This window comes from Pongo abelii, chromosome 4, assembly GCF_028885655.2.
Source record: "Pongo abelii isolate AG06213 chromosome 4, NHGRI_mPonAbe1-v2.0_pri, whole genome shotgun sequence".
Classification (NCBI taxonomy): domain Eukaryota; kingdom Metazoa; phylum Chordata; class Mammalia; order Primates; family Hominidae; genus Pongo; species Pongo abelii.
The window spans coordinates 103,755,211-103,780,115 of NC_071989.2; the positions used below are offsets into that span (position 1 = coordinate 103,755,211).

Genomic DNA, 24,905 nt, shown 5'->3' on the forward strand with positions numbered 1-24,905 from the left:
CCCTCCCTAGCCTTGTAATATGATGATGGACCATGTCCACATGATTTTCTGAAAGGAATCGCTTATCTGAGAACTTTGCTGAAACTGGCAGCCCTGGGGTACTAGCCTCAGCAAGGTCCAGCCTCCCTCCCCAGGTGTATACTTATTGAGGTACTGAAAGGATACTGGACTTGGGCTGTACCCTTCCTGGGGCTGGCAGCCTCTGCTTCTTCCCAGGGTTAGGAGGTGTTATCCCATTTCTGGACATCTACCTGTACACTTTCTTAGTCTCCAAAGTTCCTTTCTCTTTCTAGAACAGTCTGGTTATTTAAAAAAAAAAAAAAAAAATTGTGATTTGGAAGTAAGGAAAGTCTCTCCTCCCCTCCAGTTCAAAGCCCTTCTTCACTCTTAATGGGGCTGAGTAGAAGGCTAGGTGGCCAGGGCTATCTCTCCTTTCACATGTATTGAATACACACGCACATTAGCTTCCTAAGATGGAGATACTCAGTCTTCATTAATACCTTTTTAGCTATTTTCCCCTCTCTCTATTCCTTGCCTTTCTCCACATTAAGGGCAGTCTCTAGAAAGTTGTATGTCCTTTGGAGGCAAAAGGACCCAGATCTGATTCCTCTAAACACCACGAAAATTCTCCCCTTCTTCCCTGATTGAAGAAAATGTCCTGTCTACAGAACTGAACCATGTCCAGCATAGCGACCAAAGTGGCCATTCTCCCAGATGATAATTGTTTTATGGCTATTCACCATAGTGCAAAGTGCCCTGAAAGATATCATATAGGCTCTGAAAAGGAGAAGAGTGGTACAGAGTGACCTAACAACTCTTACCATTTCCATGCTGTTTTGTACTAAAAAGGAGCACGTGTATTTCTGAATAAACTGAGGAGTTAGGAAGACATGGGGTGGGAAGGGAATGTTTGTTTAGCCTTTCACTTTTAAACATGCTAAAGGTGGACCAAATGCCATCAGCCTCAAGAATGATTTTGATAATTAATAATAGCTTATTCTTGTCAGGTGCAGTTGTGTGATACTATAGTCCCAGCTACTCAGGAGGCTGAGGCAGAAGGATTCTTTGAGTCCAGCAGTTCAAGGCTGTAGTCTACTATGATCCTTCCTATGAATAGACACTGCATTCCAGCCCAGACAATGTAGTGAGACCCTATCTCTAAAATAAATAAATAAATAAGTAAATTGATGTGGTTTGGCTGTGTCCACTCCCAAATGTCATCCTGAGTTGTAGTTCCTATAATCCCCACATGTTGTGGGAGGGACCCAATGGGAGGTAATTGAATCATGGGGACAGTTAGCCCCATGCTACTGTTCTTCTAACAGTGAGTGAGTTCTCACAAGATCTGATGGTTTTATAAGGAGTTTTCCCTCTTTGCTTGGCACTTCTCCTTGCTGTTGCCATGTGAAGAAGGACGTGTTTCCCTCCCCTTCCACCGTGATTGTTAGTTTCCTGAGGCTTCCCCAGCCACGCTGAACTGTGAGTCAATTAAACCTCTTACCTTTATAAATTACCCAGTCTTGGGTATGTCTTTATTAGCAGCATGAGAACGGACTAATACATAAATAAAAAAGCTTATTCTTGATGGGGCTTTGAAGTTTAAAAGCAATTTAGTTACATTATCTCTGAATTTTCTCTGTAACTCTGAGGTAGCCATTGTTTTATACTATAGATACCTTTTAGGTAACTGAGGCGCAGAGAGGGTATGTATCACTCACTTGATAAGTGACAGAGCCAGGCTAGAACCTGAGATTTCCTTTTCTAAATCTCGCATATCTACCTTTGAACATGGCTCTAAGGTCTGAGGAATTATAATGAATGTGTCAGGTTATCACAGTGAAATTAATAAAGAGAAAATGGTGGGTTCTACTTCCATGGGCAGGTTGGGGGCTGGTTTTTTTGTTGGTCTTGAAAGCAAGACTTAAGTCATTTGAATCACTCTTTCCGCACAAACACCTAATATCCTTCTAAATAGCAACAAGGCAAATAAAATGATCCATTCAGCTTTGGTTTATTATAGCTAGCATATTGACTTTAATGAGATTTATGAAAGTTAATTCTATTTTTATGTGTGGTATATATAATCTGTGATATATTAGAACCCTTGGTATAACAAATATGCACAGTGCATAGGTGCCCATTTGAAAAAGCTCAGATTATGATTTTAAATTATTGGAAAGATTTACAGTTGTATCTTTCTTTTTATTGCATGTTGTTCATATCTGTGGCTTATTTAATAAGGAATCTTTGGTCAAAAACACATCCCCTATAATATCACTTTTCCCGTTGGACTGTATCTCTCACTTTATGACATGGTTTCCAGAACATGTCATGACAAAAAGCAGAGAAGAAATATATCAACACATATGGACACAGAAGACTTTTTTGTTTTGACTTAGAATTGTAGCCATAGCTGATTTCATTTTATTCTCATTCAGCTGTTTATTCAAGTGTCATATTTATCATCTTTGACCTTTGCATCTGTTATGGCCTCCAACATTGGGAACGTTTGCTTTTGCCTTGGGTTTTGGAAAATTAAAAACCAGTATGACCCTTATAGGTTAGAATATTTACAGAATTAGAAACAAGCAGTATAGTCTAATAGAGGATGTCAGAGGTGAAGATAAGACCTACTAGGTGAGAAGCACTATGCAGGGACTAATTCAGTGATGGAGGAGTTCTGGATTGTGAGAACATATTCAGCTCAGGGTGTTGGGAAAAGCTCCGTGGAAGAGTTAGCATTGGAATGTCAAAGTTTTCTAGCTGCGATAATGGGAGTATTAAAATATTCTAAGTTTAAGGATCTTATGAGCTATCATAAGGTGTTTTGGGGGAAAGACAGCAATCTGTTTTCACAGGAATATGTGGTGCTTGAAGGTGATTGTGACAGATGGAGCCAATAAAGATGGATTGGGGACAGACTGTGAGGAGAGCTTTTAGTATTGGGTTAAGGAATATGGACTTTGATCTGTGAGCAGTAGGGAACTGTTGGAGGCTTCTGAATAGGAAGTAGCATGATCTAATCTATATGTTAGGACTATTCAGGTGACAAAAGTTTAAGTAATGGATTGGAATGGATTCACTGTTGTAGGCAGTTATTGGGAAGCCTGAAGGCACTTTGATTTGGGAAAGTAAAGGGAACAAAAGAGATTACTATGGGGAAAGTAAGCAGGGAGACCAATGATCAGAGGAGGCTCTGTGTCATTTGGGAATTTGAAATAAGGTACTACAAGTGGAGGGGGAGTGATTATGACAAAAGAGAGCAGAGTTAGGAGGCAAAAAGTAATGAGGACTTGTACTAGGGTATTAATGATGGGAATGGAGAAAAGGAGAAGAATATCATGGCTCTGTGAAGGTAGAATTGGCTGATTTGGCAGCTTTATTTGAGTATGAGAGGTGAGTGAGCATGAGGAATTAAAAGTAACTACTAGCTTCAAGTTTGGTTTACTAGAAGATAATATTATATGAAAAGAAACAAGGGAATCAGGAGAAAGACCTTGTTTAGTTTAGCGGTATCAGTGGATTAAATGTCTGGCAGGCATTTGAAAATGTGAGTCTTAGGCCTCAGAGTCAACCTATTGAGTAATAGTAGAGATTGTGAAATTGGGCAAGTTTTCTGAGGGAGGTTATGAGGAAAGAGGATGAGAAAAAGAGAATTGGAGAATAGTCCTAAATTTCATGCCCACTCTAATGGTGACACACTTCCTTCTTATTTAGAATTATGACTATGGTGGGCCACTCTTACTGACACAGGTATCTTATGCTTGAGGTATGTTTGCATGTATCCCTGTGTATATTTCCAAGATTTTCCTAGTGATAACATCACTCTGAGTCACTTGCTTCACGCATGTTTTTTGAGTGAAGGAAAAAGCTTTGGAATTAATAACCACTCCTTAGGCATTGCACTTATTCAGTGCACAACCCATCGTGATGTGTTGACCTTGCTTACCTTACTCATTGGGAATGGCAGAAAAGGCCATTCACTGTTGTAGGCAGTTATTGGGAAGCCTGAAGGCACTTTGATCTGGAAAGTAAAGGGAACAAAAGAGATTACTAGGGAGAAAGTAAGCAGAGAGACGAATGATCAGAGGAGGCTCTGTGTCATTTGGGAATTGGAAATAGGGTACTACCAGTGTAAATAATGAACAATGTGAAGTTTAAATGATAATTTGCAACAAGTATTTAATGAAAGATCATTGCTTTTGGTAGTAGCCACATACTGAATAAAGTTTGCTGAGTGTGCACTGAATATTATCTGTCCTAAATGACTCAACATTTCAGTTTGATCTGATCCTAGGGAATATTATACAACTGGAAAAGGAAAGGAATACATTTATCTCTGAGAGCCGATATTATTGCATAGTACTAACAGAGATAAGGCCACTTTCAAATTGTCATAGCAAATGAACTTTAATGATGACTAATGAACAGAAATGTGTTTAATAACCTGTGATCTGATTTTAGAAGCTGGGCTATTAACTGAGAATAAGGAGAACTGCTCTCTGTTTCTGATTCTATCCCTCTAATCTTTGCCTTGAATAAATCACTCATGTATAAAATGATTCTGGATAATTTAAAAGCATCAAGTATTTGAATTGTGACTTTTCTCTCCAATATTTCTCAACTAAACCAGCACAAAAAAAAAATAAGAAGTATAAGGTATAATTTGATTTACCTGCAAAAAGAGTATTAGCCTCTAATGGGGATTATCCACATTTCTCAAAAACAACAGTTCATAATGTTGATGATCTATTATGACTGTGACCCCCCCGATGAGCATACTAAGACTGGAGTCAGCAGATTGTATTAAACTTCAATAGCATAGAAAGCCAAGCATCATGATTTAGCTTTGTCAAGTGTTGAAAAATTTTGTTTTTGCATAGAGGAAGAAGTCTTTCCTAAATAGATTCTGACTTGGTATATTGACTAAGTATATTTGCCTCATTTTTAGGTTCCTGAATCTCTTTTTTAAAGTTTCTATATTGTGTTTTTAAAATTACCCTATATTTTACATACTCATTGTAAGCATATAGGTTTGTGCAGATTAATTAAATGTAATTTTTGAATATTTGCCAGAACAGAAGCATGGCATTGGAAATGTACTTTAAAAATAGAAAATTTGAAGGTACTTTTGAGTTTGCAATGACAATTATCCCAGAAAATTTACTATAAAATATTTAAGTGTTAGCTCAGGTAAACTTTTTAAAATGTATTTTTAATTTACATGCAGTAAAATTTACTCTTTTTGGTATGTATTTTATACCAAAAATTTGACAAACAGAAAAATTCTATTACCTCCTCGAAGGAACTCCTTGAAAATACATTGTCCCTTTGTAGTCAGATCTTCCTGCCACCCACCCTTAACCCCTAACAACCACTGATCTATTTTCCATCACTATAGTTTGGCCTTTTCTAGGATGTCATATACATGGAATCATACATTATGTAGGCTTTTGAGTCTGGCTTCTTTCACTTAGCATAATACATTTGAGATTCATCCATGTTGTTGCAGGTACCCGTAGTTTGTTCCTTTTTATTGCTCAATACTATTCCATTTGTGGGTCCTTCACAGTTTAGCTGCCAGTTGAAGGATATTTACATTATACCCGATTTTGGGTGATTGTAAATAAAGCTGTTATAAACATTCACAAATGGTTTTTATGTAAATATGTCTTCTTTGTTTATTTCTTTTCTTTCTTTCTTTCTTTCTTTTCTTTCTTTCTTTCTTTTCTTTCTTTCTTTCTTTTCTTCAGGGTCTCCCCCTGTTACCCAGGCTGGAGGGGAGTGGCTCAGTCATAGCTCACTGCAGCCTGAAAGTCCTGGCTTCAAGCCATTCTCACATCTCAGCCTCCCTAGTGGCTAGGACTACAGGGCATGCCACCAAACACAGCTAATTATTTTCTTTTTATTTTGTAGAGATAAAGTCTCACTGTGTTGCCCAGGCTGGTCTCAAACTGCCTCCCAAAGTGTTGGGTTTACAGGTGTGAGCCACTATGTTCAGCCAAGTCTTATTTCCCTTGGGTAAATACTTAAGAGTGGGATTATTATGTATAGTATATGTATATTTAACATTATAATAAGCTGCCCAACTATTGCTCATAGTGACTGTACCATTTTGCATTTGAGAATTCAAGTTTTTCTGTGTACTTGTCAGCACTTGGCATTGTCGGTTTTTTTTTTTTAAGTCATTCTAGAGCATACATAGTAGTATCTCATTGTGGTTTTGGTTTCCATTTCCCTAATGACTAGTAATATAGACCGTATATCCATGTATTTGTTTGCCATTAGTATATATTTTTTTGTTGAAGTGTCTTTTCAGATCTTTTGTCCTTTTAAAAAAAAGAGTTGCTTTCATATTACGGTTTGATGATTTTTATATAATCTAGATATATGATTCAAAAACATTTTCCCCCAGTCCCTGCCTTGTTTTTTCTTTCTCTTAAAGTATCTTTTGCAGAGCAAAAAAAGTTTTTGATTTTGATGAAGTCCAGTTTATCCATTTTTTTCCTTGTTCTGATAGTGCTTTTGGTGTTATGTCTAAGAACTCTTTGCCTAGCTCAAGGTCACAAATATTTTCCTATACATTTTCTTCTAAGTGTTTTACAGTTTTACATTTACATTTAAGTTTATGGCCCATTTCAAGTTAATTTTTTATTAGCAAGTTTCAAGTTTATTTTTTATTATTTCTTTACTAACTAAAGGGATGATCCTAATTAAACCAGCACTTTAAATTAATTCCACATAAGATACTTATGGAGGGCCGGGCGCGGTGGCTCAAGCCTGTAATCCCAGCACTTTGGGAGGCCGAGGCGGGCGGATCACGAGGTCAGGAGATCGAGACCATCCTGGCTAACACGGTGAAACCCCGTCTCTACTAAAAATACAAAAAATTAGCCGGGCGAGGTGGCGGGCGCCTGTAGTCCCAGCTACTCGGGAGGCTGAGGCAGGAGAATGGCGTGAACCCCGGGGGGCGGAGCCTGCAGTGAGCCGAGATCGCGCCACCGCACTCCAGCCTGGGCAACAGCGAGACTCCGTCTCAAAAAAAAAAAAAAAAAAAAAAAAGATACTTATGGAGGTTTGCTTGTTGAACTGAGCTTGTTCATTCTCTCAGCTAATTACTTTCCAAAGTGATGATAGAATTTTTATTCTACTTTTTTGTAGACCTGAGTACAGGTGACATTGTTCAGGATGCGGTCCACCATTAATTTCCCATTTTTTAACTTTCTTGTTACTGTGCTTTCCTTTCCTTTCTATTCCTGATGTTGAACCAATGTGCCATGTATGAAGTTGTGGACAGTCTGTGTTTTTCTGCTATTAGCTGTAGTTTCTTCAAACTTCTCCGCCAGGGTACAAGAGAACTGTGTTGGTTTCAGAGTGCTCTCAGTGTTTATGATGGTTTTTGCTGTCACAAGAGATGTTACAATCTCGTCGGGCCATTGCATGCATTTTTCACAGAACTATTCCCATTCCTAGTTCCATCGTGTATTCATCAAAGCATTTGCTGTCCACTTGACGCTGTTGTCCTCCCAGCTGCTGAATGGTGGCCAGCATGGGTGTGCGAGCAGAGCAGGGTCTGGCTCAGGGGTGGGGGTAGGATATTGAGCCAGGTTTTTTGTATAAGGTGTGAGATACATGTCTAGGGTGATTTTTTGGCATTTGGGTTAGTACTATTTGTTAAAAAGACAATCGTTTTTTCCATTGAACTGTGTTTGCACCTAAGTAAAAAATCAGTTGACTACAGTATTTGTATGGATCTATTTCTTCACTCTATGCTACATTGATCTATGTGTCTCTGCTTTCATCAGTACCCACTGTCATGATTATTGTAGCTTTATAGTATAATTAACTTTAGAACATCTCTTCAAGAAAGAAACAAATTCTCTCAAGCACCCTAATCAGTTTCCTTTTCAGTCTTCTTATCCAAGCAAATGGATTATTTCTCAACAATTTTATCTTCAATGTTCATTCAGTTTATATATTGACTCAGAAAGGTTGTAGCTATACTTCTTGTAGCCTTTCCCTGGATAGAAAAAAGACCCCTGTACACTATAGCATTTGAGTTTCTCTGCATCAAAGTCAAAATGCAAAAATTTGCACGCACACATACACCCACCCACCCACCCACTCACCCACCCAAACCAAAAACCATCCACTGAGATATCATCTGCAGACATTCCCTTAAGGGGCTTTCCAGGGAGCTACTACCTCTTATAGGCCCCATCACTCTGACCAAGCTGCCTGGACAGTGGTGACACCTTACCACCCATTGATAACCAGCTTCCTGTCTGGTGGAGTGTCAGTTGGTGGGAACCAGCTGTTATGATTCATCCCACTTAAGATTTCTGCCTTTTGAGAAGTGACGCTAATAGACCTAGGCTGAATGGTGTCTGATTGGGAGAATTTTTTTTTTGAAAGCAGTTGATTTCTAGTGCCTCAGCAACTGAACTTTTTATTTTAAGAGGTATGCTCCAATTTCCAGTTTCTGTGGAAATTCAATAGAGAGATAAATGTTGTTTTCATCAAGTGTTTGTACCGGCTATTATTTCTTCCTGAAAAACAAACAAGCAAGGTAACTTCTCTTAAAAAAGATACTTGTGTTATGAACTCTTGAATAGTTTTCCAAGCTTTCTGGCTTCTGATATTCTGCAAAAGGCAAAACATTTCCAGCCTAAGATATGACTTGTTACATTTGGATTTGGTGGAAGAATTATTGAGTGCTTGAGGGGATAGCTTCACATATCTTGAGAGGATGGCCTTTCTCTTGTGCTACTGAAGCCAGTTTCATCCTTTGCTTTGTTTTTGTCATTTTCTTAGCTCTGATAAGCTTATGAATATTATTTAAAAACAAAGTTTGTTAAGGGTCAACCCCTTATGGTTTACAACCATAAGGACAAGCTGTTGTAAATATAATGAAAGAACAATATAAGAAATATACATTTTGAAATATTGATAAGGGAAAGGTGTACTGGTTTTTATGAGTTATACAAAATTAACATTGTCCTTACTTTTTTAAAAACAATTTTCAGCAGTTGCACATGGCATAACAGTTGTCCTTACTTTAGACATGAGGAGAGAGCAGAGCATGCCACGAAGGAGGAGGAAGTGATTACATTAGGGACATACCAGTCATGGTACCAGTGGCATGCATGGGCAGAAGGGGAGCCTATTACCAGCAGCCTTTACAGGATAGGCCAGATTTCTTCAGCATCACTGCATATAAAGTCACACCCCTAAGTATGAGAAAGTCAAATTGTGATGGAAATTTTTCTAATGCTAAGAAGTGCTGGTTTCCTATAGCCAATTAAAGTAGTGCTAGCAGTGCAACATTTTATAACATTTGGTAGTAACAAGTGATTTTATCTTTGGGTTGGCGATACCCTAGGGCAGACATTCTCAAACTTTAGTGCACATAAGAATCACCTGGGGAGCTTGTTAAAATTTAGGTCCCTGGGCCCCAGCCCTCAGAGGTTTTGATTTATTAGGTCTGGGGAGTGGACAAGAATCTGCATTTTAAAAACAAGCCCACTCTGTTTGGCACCCTGACTCATTTCTCAAAAGGTTGCAAAATTCTCCTAACAAAAACTATTACCCTTCAACTGAATTTTTAAAATACTCTTTCACATAGTACAAGTAAGTGTTGTGAAATTTAATGATGGTTGAGCTTCGGGGTTCCAGAGAGGTTGGCAATAACTAGTTTAGATTCCCTAGGTGTGAACTAAGATATAACATGCAGTGAGCAGTATAAATAGACTTAAGTTAAAATTTCTTTCAATTAGAAGTTATTAGTTACACAATTTCCATTTCCAAGTCATCTATGCATCCACAGATGGTATTAGATAAGGGAGCTAGACCAGGCATGGTCTACCTAGGGAATTTCACAAGGTTCTTTTATAATCATTTATTGCCTACTGTGCCCTTAATGATGTTACTCAGGATCCCATTAAGTTAGCCGTGAATATAGTAATTGGTCCCCTGACGATAGCCGGGGGAGTCAAATCTTGTGGCTCCACCCTATTCTGGTCATGTTGGAGGCGAGATAGAAATTGTTGCTTGTAATCTTCAAGGGCACTTTTCCTTTCTGGGGATAAGGTGCACTGTGCTCCCAAGCACATTTCTCAAAACACAGGAGGAGTCCCTAGAGAGTCCTCCCCCTCTAATTCAGGCTGGTGCTTATGACTTACTTTTAAAAGTAATATGAAAATCCCATCAAATACAAACAATCAAAATCCAGATTCTCCACCAGCTATTCTGTAGATCTAGTATTCCATTGTTTCCATCTGCCCACATCAACCACTTAAAAATATTTTTGGACAAGGTTTTTCCTGCCTTTGTTGATACTTAGGTAAGATGGAGCATTTCTAGAGACTGGACTCAAAGCAAGTGCACAAATGAATATGATATAAACTAGTTCTGTGTTAGCAATGGGGAATCAGAGTTTGCTGATTTGGTGTTCATATTCAGACAAAGTTCTGAAGTTTGCAGAATTATAATACCAAACCAGAGGTTATTCCTGATTCATTTGAATGAATCCCTGTGCTTGTGGTTCATGTATATAGCTGGCTTTTGAAATTTTTCTAACTTTTCATGGCAAAACTTAAAGCAAAGAGAGTTGTAGAATCTTCCAGATATGGAAAGTACTTTAAAGAACATACACTCCTATCTCTTGCTTATTATTTATTTATTTGTTTTGACATCCAGGATACACACTGGATTACCTAATTTTTAAATCCCATCTTCTACCTTAACTGTCACTAAATTGTCAGCTTTTTAAGGGAGAAGATTGTTTCTTACTCAAGTGTGTTTTTAATCACTGTGAGATTATATTACGTTCAGCTTCTTGAGGAAGGTTTCATTTTGCACAACTGCACTGAATAAATATTTAATTTGATCATTCAGTTGGCAGATGTTTTTTCTCATTCCCTGTTTTCCAGTTGGTGTATTTGGCTGCCATATTTCCTCAATTCTGACCCCTGCCCTATCACTTACTAATGTATGACCTTGGGCAAGTTATTTAACCTCTCTGTGCCTTAGTTTTCTTTTCTGTAAAATGACAATAGCATGATGATGATGTTAGCTGTTGTCTTTTGGATATTTTTTAACATGATTAATATTTATGTGTCTAGATTAAGTAGATACACTAATAATAGCTGCCGTATTTTGAGGACTTTCTTAATACATTTCTGCTGCTATAACAAAATATTAATGCCACAGACTGGGCAACTTATAAACAATAGGAATGTATTTCTGACAGTTGTGGAGGCTAGGAAGCTCTGGCAGATTCAGTGTTTGGTGAGGGCTTTTTCTACAGATGACATTTTCTTGCAGCGTCTGTGCAAAAGGGCAGAAGAAAACAAACCCACTACCTCAAGCCATCTTGTAAGGTCTCTAATCCCATCCATGAGGACTCTGCCCTCCTACCTTAATCACCTTCTAAAGGCTCTACCTCTTAATACCTTTCCATTGTCAATTAAGTTGCGCCACATGTATTTTTGGGGAAATTCACACTGTGCTTATGCTTCCTGTCCTTTCATTTAATAGCCTAAGTTCTATCTGAAAAATACTATGGGAAAACAGAAGTTATTTGAAAGCTCTTGAAAGTAGGACATGTTAACAGTTACAATTAGTAAGTATATACTGTGCACATTTTATTATGGTAGATTCTCCCATGATTATAAGATAAGTGATTTTTCTTTTTTTTTAACTTTAAGTTCAGGGGTACATGTGCAGGTTTGTTAAATAGGTAAACTCACGTCATGGGGGTTTGTTGTGCAGGTTATTTCATCACCCAGGTATTAAGCCTAGTTCTCATTATCTGTTTTTCCTGATCCTCTCCAACCTCGCACCCTACACTCTCAGGAAGGACCCAGTATCTGTCGTTCCCCTCTATGTGTCCATGTGTTCTCATCATTTATCTCCCGCTTCTAAGTGAGAACAGGTGGTATTTGGTTTTCTGTTCCTGCATTAGTTTGCTGGAGTCCCCCAGCTCCATCCATGTTCCTGCAAAGGACAGGATCTTGTTATTTTTTTATGGCTGCATAGTATTCTATGGTGTATATGGACCACATTTTCTTTATCCAGTCTACCACTGATGGACATTTAGGGTGATTCCATGTCTTTACTATTGTGAATAGTGCTGCATGAACACACGTGTGCATGTGTCTTTATGATAGAATGATTTATATTTTTTTGGGTATATACTCAGTAATGGGATTGCTAGGTTGACTGGTAGTTCTGTTTCTAGCTCTTTGAGGAATCTCCACACTGCTTTCCACAATGAGTGAACTAATTTACACTTTTACCAACAGTGTATATGTGTCCCTCTTTCTCTGCAACCTCACCAGCATCTGTTATGTTTTGACTTTTTAATTATAGCCATTCTGACTGGTGTGAGATGATACCTCATTGTGGTTTTGATTTGCATCTTTCTAATGATCAGTGATGTTGAACTTTTTTTCATATGCTTGTTGGTGACATGTATGTCTTCTTTTGAAAAGTATCTGTTCATTTCCTTTGCTCACTTTTTTATGTGGTTTTTTTTTTTCTTGTAAATTTGTTTGTTTCTTTTAGATGCTGGATATTAGACCTTTGTCAGATGCATAGTTTGCAAACATTTTCTCCCATTCTGTTGGTTGTCTGTTTACTCTATTGATAGTGTCTTTTCCTGTGTAGAAGCTCTTTAATTTAATTAGATCCTATTTGTCAATTTTTGCTTTTGTTGCAATTGGATAAGCAATTTTTCAATTGAAACTATAACAAGGAGTTTTTAGGCTTCCTAGACCCACTGTTCTACAATATTATATGGAAATCACTGTCCTACAACGTAATATTTTTAAAAAAAACCTTCATGGTACACTTAACAAAATCAGGATACATATGCTGATGTAGCACAGAAGAGTAAATTAATTGGGCATTTGAAGTCTGATGAGTTGCACTGACTCTTGGGTTATCAGATGGTGACTTAATTATGCTACTAAATGAATTAACACTCCTTAAATGTGGGAAATTCACACTCAGCTTCATCACTCCTGTCAGTGAACTGGTGGCAGTATCCAAAAGAGCAAAGTACATTTCTGAAAAAAATCCAAGTGGCTCATATTAAAGAATGATGAGTATCAGATGCATTAGGGCTCTATCATGTAATGTTGCTAACGTCCCCTGTAATATTCACTGCAGACAAACTGGGAAAATACAGAGAAATAGAAAAAAGAAAACTAAAATCACCTACAATTTCACACCCTAAAACAACCATCACTAAGAACTTTATATACCAATTCATCCCAGCCACAATTATATATATATAAATGCATGAGATTAAAATTGGGGTCATGCTACAGATAAAAATTTGCATTTATCCTATTAAACAAACTCACTGAGAACACCTTCCTAGACAAAATAACTTTTAAGCTTTTGCCTTCTCTTCGGTTACACATGACATATGCTAAGTAACATTATCAGTTCAGGATAGAGGATATAAGTAAAAGAAAGATTGACACTGCCCAGGATAGAGAAACAAGAGTATGAACAATAAATATGTGTGTTATTTCTGAATATAATTTTTTTAGTTATCAATAAATTATGGGGAAGAGTTGAAAAAGGCAGGATTTAAAAATTATTTTTGGAAAAAGTACAGGATCTCAAAAATGCTTCAGAGAGAATTAGTTTAAGTTTACTAGTGATCTTTTTGGGAGGGCTCAATGAGTACTTATTGTATGGATTAATTTAAGAAGATCTATACATATAAAAGTATGAACATATTCCCTATAACCTAAATGCTTTCTCTCCCTCATCTAAGACTTATTCCAAAGTCCCATGTTTTTTCTATATTTAAAGCTGCATAGGAATTTTAATTTTTAAAAGTAGATGTGTGGCCAGGCATGGTGGCTCACACCTGTTATCCCAGCACTTTGGGACGCTGAGATGGGTGGATCACCTTAGGTCAGGAGTTTGCGACCAGCCTGACCAACATGGTAAAGTCCTGTCTCTATTAAAAATATAAAAATTAGCCAGGCATGGTGGTGGGCACCTGTAATCCCAGCTACTTGGGAGACTGAGGCAGGAGAATCGCTTGAACCCGGAAGGCGGAGGTTGCCGTGAGCCAAGGTCACGCCATCGCACTCTAGCCTGGGCAATAGAGTGAGACTCCATCTCGAAACAAACAAACAAACAGCAAAAAAATAAAAATAAAAGTAGAAGTGTTACGCTGATTACTTTCTTTGTAGACATATATAGAAAATACGGAAGTATACCTAGGTACTGGCAGATATACAAAGAATTGGGAGATCTGTGCTTATAGTTCTTGGTGCTGGCTTATATTTTCTGTGATTGAAAGTCTCCTTTAATAAAAGGGGGATGAACAAACCTTTTGTTGCTGAAGGGTTCCTGGAGGCCATCTTCTAATGAATGCTGCTTTTGGTACCCATTAGAGTTCACCACTGGGCCCATGCATCTGCCAAATACAGCCTGAAAGTTCATCTTTTGATTCCCAATGGCCTCTGTAGCACTGGCTACATCACTTGTGAGGCCCAGCGCAAAATGAAAATGTGGAGCTTCCTATTTAAAAAGCAAGAAAATTAAAATATGACCCTCAACCTATCATGGTGTTTTTATTTGCTATTTAATGTTGCACATTCTTAGGCATGGAAATACCTGCAGGATGAATGCAGATTCACATAGGGCCTTGCTCTGTGACTAAGCCCTCACATCACCCACTGTTAAGTTCTCCTACTGCCATCCACTTGCCCAACCCATTCCCTGGCAGGTGGCAGAGAAGGCATGTCAGGCATCTCCCTTTCCCTGTGCCCACCACCCGTGCAACCCCATGGTGGCTGGGGACCCCCAAGAGTAGTGCCACCTCTATGCCAAATGTGCTAGATCAGAGGCAGGTAAGAGACTCCCTCCTGCCCACCAATACCCATGAACATGCCATGGTGCTGCCAGTCTGAGACAGGAATAGCTGCCACCATGCCTCACCCTGAGATGTCACAGGGAGCAACACAACCTCCTGCTGAGGCTGGAGGTCAGCAAAAATTGTTGGTGAGGACAGGCTAGAAGAGGCCTACGGGACCCAAAGTACAAGGGTACAGGGAAGTGGGCAGCTGAGAACCCCACCCCAGCAAAGCAGGGAAGTGGGCTGGTTGGTGAGCTGAGGCTCCAAGCACCCTGTGTGTACTCTGTTGTCTCATTGGATTTCACTTATAAAACACAAACTCAAAAATAAAATTATTAAGAATTTCAAGATAGAATATTAAACCTCATGGGGTAAAGGAGTCTTCTGACCACGTATCCTGTGTGACTGAACTGGTTGTACACCAATGAGCAGGCTCTGGGCCTCCAGAATAACTTCTGCCCCTAAAATGAAGAAACTTTTTTTGTTTTGTGACAGGATGAGAAATACTTGAATATCACTTTTATTTCTGTATAACAGTGCTCTAAAATTTAATGTGTGTATGAATCGTCTGAGGTTCTTGTTAAAATGCAGATTCTAATTTAGTAGGTCTGAGGTGGGACCTGAGGTTTTGCATTTCCAAGTTCCCAACTGATGCCAAAGCTGATCTGGAAACCACCTATCCCTTAAAAAGCATTTTGTGGCCCGGCGCAGTGGCTCACGCCTGTAATCCCAGCACTTTGGCAGGCCGAGGCAGGCGGATCATGAGGTCAAGAGATCGAGACCTTCTTGGCCAACATAGTGAGACCCCATCTCTACTAAAAATACAAAAAATTAGCTGGGCATGGTGGCATGCGCTGGTAGTCCCAGCTACTCAGGAGGCTGAGGCAGGACAATCACTTGAACCCGGGAGGTGGAGGTTGCGGTGAGCCGACGTCAACCACTGCACTCCAGCCTGGCAACAGAGCGAGACTCCATTTGAAAGAAAAAAAAGCATTTTATTTGGAAATAATTATAGATTAACAAGAAGTTGGAAAAATAATACATAATTTCCATGTATCCTTCACTCAACTCCCAGAGAAGGCATGTCAGGCATCTCCCTTTCCCTGTGCTCACCACCCATGCAAACCCATGGTTTTGATATTGCATTACAGTTCGATTACATATTATACTGTATTATATATAAGATGTAATACATTTTATATGTAATATAAAATATAAAATAAGCATTTTACTGTATTACATATAAGATGTAATACAGTATAATATGTAATCAAACTGTAAGGCAGTATCAAAATCAGGAAGTTAACATCAGTCCAATACTATTTTTTATCACTCCCCTCTGGGATCCAAGGTCCAATACTGTTAACTACAGACCTGATTCCATTTTCACCATTTTTTACTTGCATTCAATTGTATGTGTGTGTGTGTGTGTGTGTGTGTGTGTGTAGTTATATGCAATTTTATTCCATGTATAGATTTGTGTAACCACTAGTACAATAAAAATATAGAACTGTTCTATCACCACAGAGGAAACTCTCTTGTGCTGTTGCTTTATTTAGGGTCCCCAAGGATGTATACAAACTTAAGGGTTAAAGATATTACTCTTAACCACTGTGTGATGTTGGCCAAGTGACTTATCATCTCCAGGCCTGTTTTCTTATCTGTAAATTGGTAGTAATTCTAGGGCCTAACTTAATGGGTTGTTGGGCATGTAAAATGCAGAGAATAGTGCCTCGCAGAGTGTGTGTTCATTGTCAATTAATGGTATCATTCACATTAGGACTTGGCTGGCTTTGGGTGCAAATTGTACCAAATTTTGCTTCATATCCAGACTATGATCTCAACATATTTTACATTTGACATTTATAGATTTTTAAAGATAAAGGTTCTTTCATTCAGAATTCTGAAATAATTGATATTCCACCTAATTTTACGTTAGCAGTAGGATTACTTTTTAAGTTTAAAAAAAATTAATTTATAAAGACAAATGCCCAAGATATTTTTTACAACATTATTTATAATGATCAAAAAGTGTGAAAATAATTTGATTATTCGTTTGGAAATTTGTTCAGTTCTATACCATGAAAATGAAAGAATGAGGCAATTCTATATATGTTTGCTAAGATGCCCAAGATGTATTAAGTTAAAAATAAACAAATTTTGTAAGTAAAAGCAGCCAGACCCAAGAAAATACATATGGTATGGTTCTATTTACTTAAACTCTAATAACAGGCAAAGTTATAGTGCTTAATGATGTGTGCTTAGGCAATAAAATTAACAAGAACAATAACAAGTTGATGACTCTAAAAGTCAGGATACTGGAAACCTTTGAGAGAGAGGGTGAGAGTGGGTAGTGATTAGAAGTCCTGAAAAGGGCTGGCAGTACTCTGCTTTTTAACCTGAGTGGTTGTTGCAAGAGGACTCACTTTGTTGTTTTGTACACTTACCTATGCATATATTAGATTTCACAATAAAAAGTATTTGAAAGCATATTTCATAACTCTGTTAGGCATAGTCTATATATATTTGTAGAAAAATTCACAAAAGATCCACACACACACAAAGAAACAACTATGGACATTTTTTATTACTTTTGGGTTATGGGAATGTGGGGTAGGGAAAAATTTCACTTTGCATTTTACAGTTTGCATTTTGTCCATAATCGTGTTACTTTAAAATACTCCATCAAATATTGTATGTGAATACAGATTATTCCATTTTTATGTGCTTCTGTATTATTTGAATTTTCTTCATAATCACGTTATTTTAAAAATATTGTTTCAAAATTTGCATGTGTATTCATATGTGTGTACATATTTATATATGCTTGGAGGTTTTGGAATAATACTTCAACAGTGGTCACCTCTAAGGGGTGCACCTGGGGATAATGCATTAAGAGAGGGGGGAGCATTTTCTATTTTATTTATTTATTTATTTATTTATTATTTTTTTCTTTTTTTTGTTACTATTATTATTATTATACTTTAGGCTCTATGGTACATGTGCGCAACGTGCAGGTAAGTTACATATGTATACATGTGCCATGCTGGTGCGCTGCACCCACCAACTCGTCATCTAGCATTAGGTATATCTCCCAATGCTATCCCTCCCCCCTCCCCCCACGCCACAACAGTCCCCAAAGTGTGATGTTCCCCTTCCTGTGTCCATGTGTTCTCATTGTTCAATTCCCACCTATGAGTGAGAATATGCGGTGTTTGGTTTTTTGTTCTTGCGATAGTTTACTGAGAATGATGATTTCCAATTTCATCCATGTCCCTACAAAGGACATGAACTCATCATTTTTTATGGCTGCATAGTATTCCATGGTGTATATGTGCCACATTTTCTTAATCCAGTCTATCATTGTTGGACATTTGGGTTGGTTCCAAGTCTTTGCTATTGTGAATAATGCTGCAATAAACATACGTGTGCATGTGTCTTTATAGCAGCATGATTTATAGTCCTTTGGGTATATACCCAGTAATGGGATGGCTGGGTCAAATGGAATTTCTAGTTCTAGATCCCTGAGGAATCGCCACACTGACTTCCACAAGGGTTGAACTAGTTTACAGTCCCACCAACAGTGTAAAAGTGTTCCTATTTCTCCATATCCTCTCCAGCACCTGTTGTTTCCTGACTTTTTAATGATTGCCATTCTAACTGGTGTGAGATGGTATCTCATTGTGGTTTTGATTTGCATTTCTCTGATGGCCAGTGATGGTGAGCATTTTTTCATGTGTTTTTTGGCTGCATCAATGTCTTCTTTTGAGAAGTGTCTGTTCATGTCCTTCGCCCACTTTTTGATGGGGTTGTTTGTTTTTTCTTGTAAATTTGTTGGAGTTCATTGTAGATTCTGGATATTAGCCCTTTGTCAGATGAGTAGGTTGCGAAAATTTTCTCCCATTTTGTAGGTTGCCTGTTCACTCTGATGGTAGTTTCCTTTGCTGTGCAGAAGCTCTTTAGTTTAATTAGATCCCATTTGTCAATTTTGGCTTTTGTTGCCATTGCTTTTTGTGTTTTAGACATGAAGTCCTTGCCCATGCCTATGTCGAGAGGGGGGAGCATTTTCTTTTCAGACTTCTAATTTGCTTGAATATTTTCTTTTACAAATAAACGTGCTGATTTTTAATTTACAACATACACCAAAAGTGGTATATAATATATTTCAGCAGGTTTTGTCTTGCAGACAGAATAGATTTGGAGGGGTAAACATGGGCTCATTTAAAAATGTAGATCTTGGGGGAAGGCTTTATAGGAAAAAGTACCCTAGAATACAAACCTATACTCCTGCCCCAACATACATTCCAGAGTCTCTGATAATGGGCTAACCTGATGAAATCTTTGAAATTAAACCATCAAGGCAGGAATCCTCAACACTAAGTACAGCTCCTGGTCTGTGGAAAGTATTCAAGAATTATTTGTTGAATTTATTGGAAAACAGAGTAGTGTTTAAAAATTTGACCTACTTTTCACTGCTTGTTGAGGCTTGAGGTGTTTGTCTTAGTGTGAGGTTTGAGAGGCATGGAACATGATTGATGGATGAAAGTAGGTAATTTTTGGAGAAAATAAAGTAAAATTTATTTACCTTAAATTTTACTTTTGCCTTTTAGGTCAGTTAGTATTTTCATCTACTTTTTAAAAGCATGGGGTACTTTTCAAGTTGTTGATTAACAGTGATACTCTAATTATCCTGCGAAGCTCACAGTAAGTGACCTAAAATTCAATAGGAATGACTCAGCCAGACAAGAAAAAGTCACTGGAAGACCAAATCTACTATAGGGAAATAGCATTGGTATTAATCAAAGGTCTGATACTGAAACTCTCTGAGAAATCCAAGTAGATTCTACACTTTGTTGTTGACAATTAGACATTCCCAACAAATAATAATCAATAATATATATTTTTTGGCAGCAGAGGCAGAGATACAGAAGTGAGCTTCTCACCAAAATAGAGTGTCTTTGGAACAATGTCCAGCACTGGTATGACACTGCACTACCCAAAACAGTAGTAATTAGATACAAGTACTGAGTACTTGAAATGTGGCTAGTTTGAATCAAGATGTCTTGTGTCAAATGTAAATCAGACATTGAACACCTAGTTTGAAAAATAGAGATAGTATCAAAATATTAATGTTTTTATACTGATTACATGTTGAATATTTTTATTCATAAAATATTAATGCTTTTATATTGATTACATGTTGAATGATATTTTGAATATACTGAGATAAAGAGCATTATTAAAGCCAATTTTATCTGTTTCTTTTTTTTAAAGTGGTTTCTAAAAAATTTATAATTACCTATATGGCTGAAGGCCAGACATAGTGGCTCACATCCCGTAATCCCAGCACTTTGGGAGTTCAAGGAGGGAGGTTCCCTTGAGGCCAGGAGTTTGAGACCAACCTGGGCAACATTGCAAGACCCCATTTCTAAACAAAATTTTTAAAATTAGCTGGGCATAGTGGCCTGCACCTGTAGTCTTAGCTACTTAGGAGACAGAGGCAGGAGGATCACTTGAGCCCAGGAGTTCAAGGCTGCAGTGAGCTGTGATTGTGCCACCGTACTCCAGCCTGGGCAACAGATTAAGACCTTGTCTCTAAAAGAAATAAAAAAAATAAAGAAATAAAATTACCTATGTGGCTTATGTTTGTGACCCCTTTATGTTTCCATTAATGCCAGTAAAGAAGATTTGAATAGAAGCAAACCAAGAGTCAGCATTTTAATTTCCCTTACTTTCCAGAAGGGGGAAAAGGATTCCAGCAAGTGGAAATGCTCTGCTCAAAGGCACAAACCTGGTTGGAAAGAGGTGAGGAGTTGAGCTTTCATCTTTTGAGTCTGTGTCTCACGTTCCCTGAGTTACATAGCTGGCCCCTGATGGAAAATTCAAGGCCAGAGAAACAGACTTCCTTAGGACATTTACACATTGGACACCATGTTTCTTTAACCTTTTAAGATACAGTCAGTGATAATTTTAAGAATGTTCTGGGGATTTGCAATAGGATTGAAAGTAGATAAGAGTTAGGGGACTTTAATGTTCTATTTAATACCTCAGTGTTATTTTTAAACCTTGGGCACGTATTATTATTAAAGAAAAACTGGCCTAGGGGTTGGGAAAGCAGAAGATTTAAAAGAAACTGTGGCTTGAAATTCAAATCTGGAGATACTTGAAGTGACTTTTTCTGCCGTTATTTTCTTTGACATCTCTAAACACCCTCAGCTAATTCTTGCTGCTCTCTTTGGGTTTTTTACTTTTTACATTACTAAAGCAAAATCAACTGGTACAAACTAATTTTTGAATCTGCAGCTGTAGCTCAAAAAACCTGTTTTTCCTACTTTTGCAAGCAGCAGGCTCCTAAGAATGATTGGTGATTTTGTTTTAAAAGAATTTAAGTCCTGCTTTCTAAAGGGCACTTGCCAACAGAGTAGATGTTTCTATGTGAAGCTATTTGCTACCATCATACTTGAGATTTTTTTGCTTATGGCTTTCAGTGCTGTTACTTCTAAAGGCAGATTCTTGAACACAGGTTTGTTAGCTTCAGAACATACGCAGTCTCCTCATGGTAGCAGCTGCGCTGAGTTCCTGAATGGAGAGATGATTTCCACAGTACATTTTATAGCCACACATCATTCCTGAGGACAATCTAAAACACAAATTATTTTTATTTTTACTCCTTTATTGTATAAGAGAAAGAAATACTTAGCTGCTCTGAGTGATAATGTTTATAGCAGCATATTCTATTTTTGTGGCAGTTTCCTTCAAGCACTCTCTCCTAACCTAAGAGGGACAAATGTAGGTTGCCTGTACTTAACAGGACCCTTGGAGTACATATGGATATGGTATAAATTCCTCTTTTTAACTTTTTGTCAATATTTTCATCTTCTCTTCTTACTTCATCACTTTCAAGGCTTTTCAGCTGCTGAAACAAAAAATAAGCCTGTCCTAGAGGCTGATACCGTCTTCTGGAGCCACCTTTCTGAGACAAGTGCAAAGGCTCTGAAGGGATTTTTAAATTTGATTTCTTAAAGAGTTATTTTTCACAGTTAGATATCTGAGCCCACCTAGAAGCTGAGTAGCCTCAGTAATCTTGAGTTCCCAAATCTACTTTTATTCATTTCACATTCATGATTGTAAGCATCTGTTATGTGCCAGGGTAGGGTTATATCCATTGTAAGTAACCTTGGCAGAGTAAAAAATGCCGCACAGAGGCCTGTGAACCACTCCTAAGGATCTTTGGAATGGCAGAAAGGAGATGGAGAGGATGAAGCAGACAAGCCTGGACAGCTGAGTGTTCCCACCTCTAGAAATAGTGAAGTACTGCACAGTCATAGCCTGTCTGCCCTTGGGCTTCTGATTGCTGCCTGGGGCTTTAAATCCCTGAGCTGAGCTTTCCCGACCTTCGGACCCTTGCTGCCCCCACAGCTCCAGAAGCTGGAGCATTTATCTATAACTCAACACCTGGGCCCCAGTCTCAGCTCTAATACAAACACCAGCTCTGTGACCTCACCTTAGCTTAGAGTAGCCTCTCTTGGTTTCATACTTTGATCTGTAAAACAAAAGAGTGCGACCCTTTTTTTTCTCTCTCTCTCTTTTTCAGCACTAACCTGTTAACCATGCTTGAGAAAGGAGGTAGAACCTCATCACAACTACCTTTTGGAAATAGTTTTCCTGTACTAGAATAGGGGGCGTCAGTCAACCTGATGATGTTGTACAGTGGAAATTTCGGAGATATGCACGTGCCTGGGCCTTGCCTCCAACCAATTAAACAAAAATTTCTGGGGAGTGGGACCTGGGGATGAGTATTTTTGAAGAGCTCACCAACTAGTACACAGCCAGTGTTGAGAACCACAGGTTGTGTAAAAGCATCAGGCCTTGAGAGGGACAGATGTAGATGTAATATCCAGAATTTATTACTTATTAGTTGTAAATCCGTGGACAAGTCACTTAGTCTCTCTGAGCCTCAATTTCTCTATCTGTAAAATTGGGACCAAATTGTATCTTCCTCAAAGGTAGCCATGTGGCACACAGTAGATACTCAATGAATTGTAATTGAGATGGGTCTACTGCTGTGCTGTCCAATATGATAGCCATCAGCTATACGTGACTATTGAAAAGTTAGATAAAGGTAAAAATTTGGTTCCCCAATTGCACTAGCCACATTTAAAGTGCTCAGCAGCCATATGTGACTAGTGGCAACCATATTGGACAGCAGAGATATCAAATGTTTCCTTCATTGCCAAAAGTTCTAGAGACTAGAAAGTGCTGATCTACATTCTACCGGATCTACTTTACTAAGATCCAAGTTTATTAAGGGAAAATTTATGTTTAACTCTGTTCTAGAAAATCCACTACATTAGCTTTTGTCAGGTAAGTAGCAAGACTTACGGCTTGGGCAGAAAAGTAAAGGAAATCCAGGAATCATCCCTTGTGTGGAGACATTTTTGCTTGTTTCTATATACCTATAAATGAATTTACCTAGAAGTAAACAAGTAAGTGGGAACATCTAATCGATTCTACAAATAATGATCTTTTCTCCCTTCCCTCCCACCAGTTCTGGGGCTACACTTACCATTTAATCCAATTGTTAAAGTAGAACATTAACTTCTTTCTGCCCTATTTGTTCCTACCACAAGCAGTATACAATGAAGCTGCCGGTATATGTGTGTGTGTGTGTGTGTGTGTGTGTGTGTGATAAAGAGAAAGGGGTACAAGGTGAAATAAGGAGCTGGCAATGATAAGGGAAGTCCCTAAATAAATGTCTGTAACTGAGAAAATAAAGGTCATACACAGAACATGTTTTATGATTTTATTATCTGTAATGTTTATTTCAGATATTTTGACAGCTCTTTTATTAAAAAAAAACTCCTTAGTATTATTTTGATTTACCCATAGTGGAGACTCTGAAGTCAGATGGTCTGAGTGCAAACCATGTTCCAGTATTTGCTATAGCTAACTGATGTTGGATAGGTTTCTTTACCTTTCTAAGTCTCAGTCTTTCCATTTGCAAAATAGGGATAAATGTTCGTATCCACACCTCATAAGGTTATTGCAAAGATTAAGTGACAGAATACGCATAAAGTCTTTAGAATAGAATCTGACACCTGATAAATGCTCAGTGAATTTTTAAAAAAATTATTTAGAAAGGACATTTTATCGTCAGCAAACAGATGATATGACATTTTTAACTTCAGCAAGTAGAAGAAAATATACATTCCTCATAGGAATTTTGAAGCTATTTAAAAAATGTAATGTTCTTGTTTCTTTGTCATATCTTTTGGAACGAGTGGGCCTGTTTTCAAAAGAACATTTATAGTTCCTATGTTACATAAATGTTCCACTTGTGCTACTGTACTTGTTTAGTTAAGCACAGGCCTAGCAGCTGGGGAAGTGTCAAAGTCTGAAAAGCAAGGGATTGTTGATTTGAGGTACCCTGTGTTAAAAATTGCTAATATAACTAAGCCGCCTTAAAAACAAGGAAGGTAGTTGTTCTTGATGGAAAAGAGACTACCTCTTAAATTCACTTTATATTTGTTTTGTCTTCCTGCAATAATGTTTCTGTTGGCAAAGTTACTTTATTATTTTTTTTAAATCTGAGAGCATGATATATCTTTTGGGTTTTTAATTATTTAGATGTTTCACACTCCTTTGTTTTGTTATGCACTGCGACAGTGTGACATGCCTAAAGGACCAAGGACCAGCTCCCCAGTGAGTAGAAAGTGCTATCATTTATTTTTAGAAAGGAAGCTGTATTGGTTCATATAAGCTGCTTTCCCAGCTGAAATAACATAGCAGATTGGTGCTGTTTGAACACTGCTAATTGCTGAACATTCTTAAACTAGTAAATAGGCCTGATTACCTGGACTCCAAACAGTAAGTCAAACAGACCAGATCACTTTTGATAAGAACACTCTATTAACCTTATATATTCCCATTGGATTATCTTCCAGGGATATGAAATGTTAAGCTATAAATGTCTTTTTTTTTTAAATTCAGAAAGACTTTAAGAAAAATTGTTTGGGAT

At 37.9% G+C, this 24,905-nt stretch overlaps 1 protein-coding gene and 1 pseudogene across 1 annotated transcript in view; one reads left to right on the forward strand and one right to left on the reverse strand.

Moving 5' to 3' along the window:
- CAST (calpastatin) overlaps nt 1-24,905 on the forward strand; it is a 799,019-nt gene that overhangs the window by 4,513 nt on the left and 769,601 nt on the right. The gene's annotated exons all lie outside the window — the stretch shown is intronic.
- On the reverse strand, nt 7,070-7,551 carry LOC100461233 (fatty acid-binding protein 5-like; annotated as a pseudogene).